This window comes from Phyllobates terribilis, unplaced genomic scaffold (genome assembly GCF_046119375.1).
Source record: "Phyllobates terribilis strain yellow unplaced genomic scaffold, ASM4611937v1 Scaffold_81__1_contigs__length_6697587, whole genome shotgun sequence".
NCBI classification, from domain to species: Eukaryota; Metazoa; Chordata; class Amphibia; order Anura; family Dendrobatidae; genus Phyllobates; species Phyllobates terribilis.
In genome coordinates this window covers 4,860,008-4,864,988 of record NW_027362841.1, presented here as the reverse complement: position 1 = coordinate 4,864,988, position 4,981 = coordinate 4,860,008, and positions in this window count along the sequence as shown.

Sequence of the window (4,981 nt, the reverse complement as noted above, 5' to 3'; positions counted from 1 at the left end):
AGAGCCCCCTCTGTTTTTTTAATCTAATTCTTTATTTTACACATAATGTACACTGGGCTTGCTGACTACAATTTCCATCACTGTCGCCTGCTCGCGCTGATCTCAGGCAACAATGATATGAGCTGCATTCAGCTCCCGGCGCATGTCCAGCACTCCGGCATTCAAAAGTCTCGCATTAGAGCTACCGCCGTCAGACCCGGTGGCTTGAACTCCGGTAACCTTGTAGAGTTCAAAGCCACCGGGTCTCCCGGCAGTTGCAAGGCCCAGAAACCTCATGGGAAACTTTGAGGGACATTTTAGGTTTTGGAAGTTTCCAGCTGCTGGAACACCTAGTGGCAGCGAACTAAGGTTACTTTAGGTGTGTATTTTACTGTGCTTGTTAATAAAAAAAGAGAAGTGGGGTCCCTCGTAATTTTTATAATCAGCAAAGGGAAAATCAACGGCTGGTGGCTGATATTATTTGGGAACAGGCCAATAGCCATAAAGATTCCCAGGCTATTAATATCAGCTCACAGCTGTTTGCTTAGCCTTTACTGCTTATTATAGGGGAGACCCCAAACAAAAATTGATGTGGGGTCCCCCTATATTCACTAACCATCAAAGGCTAAACAGACAGCTGCGAGATGATATTAATAGCTTAGGAAGTGGCCATGGTTATTGGCCCCCTCCTAGACTAAAAACATCAGCTCTCATCCGCCCCAGAAATGGTACATCAATAAAATGTGCCAAATCTGATGCTTAGCCTCTGCTCTTCCCACTTGTCTTGATGCGATGACAAGTGGGTTAATGATTGTGGGGTTGACGTCAGCTGTTTTATGGCCGCTAACATCAAGCCCACAAGTTAGTAATGGAGAGGCATCTATAAGACTCCCTATTACTAACCCAATAATCAGATTGTAAAAAAACACACCCAGAATAAAGTCCTTTATTTGAAATAAAGACAAACACTCCTTTATTAAAATAAAAAAAAAAAAGTATTATATTCACCTTTACACCTAATTCACCAAAGCCTTTGTCCCCTGTAAAAGAGAAAAAAATAAAAAAACACCATAATGCTCACCTTAACACCTAATCCCTGATGCCCTTGTCACCTGTAAACGACAAAAAGTAGTAAACCACCATAATACTCACCTGTCTGCCGTGAATATAATCCATACTGTCCCACGACAATCCGGATGACTTGGAGAAGAGTCACATCAGCAGTCACTAATGTGACTGCTCTCCACGACAGCCCGCTCACACTGACACAAGAGTGTAATCTCTCCTGCAGGTGATGCCGCCTTTCTACCGCTGCTGATGGCCTGCAACCAATCATCAGACATAAGCAATATCAGGAGATCATCATGGGGTGCAGTGCTTGTCACGGTGCGTATCTGGGAGGTAAGTGCTCTATGCTTTCTTCTTAATTCATTGGGACAATAGAAAAGCGCCATCCAGTAGGGAACAATCTCTTTAAAATACGGGAAAAGGAGAATTGGATTTTTTTAAAATTTGTTCAATAAAAGGCATAAAAAATAAAATCGCCTCCTTTTTTCCCCATATTTTAAATATAAACAAATAATGAAAAAATTAAAGAAAAATAGTTTTGTCTTGTCCCTAATAGTCCAGACTATGAGAATATGATGTTATTTATGCTGCATGATTATAAAAGAGAAAAAATAATAGAGAAAATCTATTAGTAGATAGTCATAGATTAGTGACTCTTGGAGATGAGAACAAATCCATGGGTGTCCATACAGGGGATGTAGCTCAGTGGTAGAGCGCATGCTTTCCCTGTATGAGGCCCTGGGTTCAATCCCCGACATCTCCATGTTTTGTGATAAAAAAACTAGTAAAGCTTCCAAATATTCAGGAATCTGATACGTGTGAGTATACAGCGGCTCGTCTGTCTGGGTGTAACACAGAACTAAATATCAGATATTTGCTTTTGAAAATGTTATGCAGAGTGATTGTTGGACACTAGGGGGCAGTGTAATCAGCACAATACACCTACATACATCGCTAGAGACTAGAGAGGAGGAAATCAGTTTTCAGGACCAGCGGCCGCAACAGTTATTCTGTGGCCGCTGGACAGGAGCCCCCCAAACCTAATCCCACCTGCTGGTATATTATGTGAGTGCTGTGTGCTATTAGTACAGTGGGGAAAATAAGTATTTGATACGCTGCTGATTTTGCCAGGGGCGGACACAGACTGTAGTGAGCCCCACATAACACTGCATACAGAATACTGGCCCCCATATAACGCTCCATGCAGGCTGTTCCCCCCTTACAATGCCCCATTACACGAGCGATATCTATTGTGAATTCTACAATAGCCCAGAAACCGGCAAATCCTCACAGCGCACAGTGCAGACCGGACAGTATAGTCCTCCATACAGTATTATGGGCACCATATAATGCTCCATACAGGATACTGACCCCCTTATAATGCTCCATACAGGATACTGGCCCCCATATAACGCTCCATACAGGATACTGACCCCCTTATAATGCTCCATACAGTATACTGGTCCCCATATAATGCTCCATACAGGATACTGGTCCCCATATAATGCTCCCTACAGGATACTGGTCCCCATATAACGCTCCATACAGGATACTGTCCCCCATATAATGCTCCATACAGAATACTGACCCCCATATAACACTCCATACAGAATATTGGCCCCATGTAATGCTCCATGCAGGCTGTTCCCCCCTCATAATGCCCCATGCAGGATGTCACACATCCCCCCACCAGATAATGCCCCATGCAGGATGTCACACACCCCCCCACCATATAATGCTCCATGCAGGATGTCACACCCACTTTCCCTCCACCATATAATGCCCCATGCCCCATACATGAAAAAAATAAAAAAAATCCAATACTCACCTCACTTCTTACCTGCTGCTGGCGCTGCTCCGGACTCCAGCGTCGCCCGCGTCTTCCCGCTCTGCACTGTGACAGGTCAGGAGAGAGCGCGCGCGGTGTAAAGACATCACCGCGCCCTCTGACCTGAGACGTCACAGTCAGAGGACGCGGAAGACGCTGAGGAGGCACGGGGAGGGGTAAGTATTGTGCCGGCGCCGTCACATGACCGGAGATGTCCCTGCGCTCAGCATGGTGCCGGGGAACCATGTGGAGCGCAGGGACATCTCCGGTCATGTGACGGCGGGAGGTCCTGCGGGGGGGCTCCATGAAGAGACGCACAAGAGGGGGGTCCCGAAGGGGCCCCGACCGGCCGGGCCCCATGCTGGAGTCAGGGCAGTCATGCCCTGATGGCGGCCCTGCTGGAGGCTGGAGGGGCCCCATCTCCCTCGGGGGCCCCCGTTCAATGAACCGGCTGCACAGGCGGTAGTTCCGCCCCTGACTCCACCAGCAGAATAGTGTGTGCAGCTCTGGATTATAATACAGGATGTAACTCAAGATCAGTAATGTAATGAATGTACACAGTGACTCCACCAGCAGAATAGTGTGTGCAGCTCTGGAGTATAATAAAGGATGTAACTGAGGATGACTAGAGAATCAGTAATGTAATATATGTGCACAGTGACTGCACCAGCAGAATAGTGAGTGCAGCTCTGGAGTATAATGCAGGATGTAAGTCAGGATCAGTAATGTAATGAATGTAGACAGTGACTGCACCAGCAGAATAGTGAGTGCAGCTCTGAATTATAATACAGGATGTAACTCAGGATCAGTAATGTAATGAATGTAGACAGTGACTCCACCAGCAGAATAGTGTGTGCAGCTCTGGAGTATAATAAAGGATGTAACTGAGGATGAGTAGAGAATCAGTAATGTAATATATGTGCACAGTGACTGCACCAGCAGAATAGTGAGTGCAGCTCTGGATTATAATACAAGATGTAACTCAGGATGAGTAATGTAATGTATGTACACAGTGACTGCACCAGCAGAATAGTGAGTACAGCTCTGGAGTATAATACAGGATGTAACTCAGGATCAGTAATGTAATGTATGTACACAGTGACTGCACCAGCAGAATAGTGAGAGCAGCTCTGGAGTATAATACAGTATATAACTCAGGATCAGTGCAGGATCAGTAATGTAATGTATGTACACAGTGACTCCACCAGCAGAATAGTGAGTGCAGCTCTGGAGTATAATACAGGATGTAACTGAGGATCAGTAGAGGATCAGTAATGTAATGTATGTGCACAGTGACTGCACAAGCAGAATAGTGAGTGCAGCTCTGGAGTATAATACAGGATGCAAGTCAGGATAAGTACAAGATTAGTAATGTAATATATGTACACAGTGACTGCACCAGCAGAATAGTGAGTACAGCTCAGGATTATAATACAGGATGTAACTCAGGATCAGTAATGTAATGTATGCACACAGTGACTGCACCAGCAGAATAGTGAGTGCAGCTCTGGAGTATAATATAGGATGTAACTAAGGATCAGTACAGGATCAGTAATGTAATGTATGTACACAGTGACTGTACCAGCAGAATAGTGAGTGCAGCTCTGGAGTATAATACAGGATGGAACTCAGGATCAGTAATGTAATGTATGTACACAGTGACTGCACTAGCAGAATAGTGAGTGCAGCTCTGGGGTATAATAAGGGATGTAACTCAGGATCAGTACAGGATCAGTAATGTAATATATGTACACAGTGGTGCACCAGCAGAATAGTGAGTGCAGCTCTGGAGTATAATACAGGATGTAACTCAGGATCAGTAGAGGATCAGTAATGTAATGTATGTACACAGTGACTACACCAGCAGAATAGTGAGTGCATCTCTGGAGTATAATACAGGATGTAGCTCAGGATCAGAACCGGATCAGTAATGTAATGTATGTGCACAGTGACTGCACCAGCAGAATAGTGAGTGCAGCTCTGGAGTATAATACAGGATGGAACTCAGGATCAGTAATGTAATGTATGTACACAGCGACTGCACTAGCAGAATAGTGAGTGCAGTTCTGGAGTATAATACAGGATGGAACTCAGGATCAGTAATGT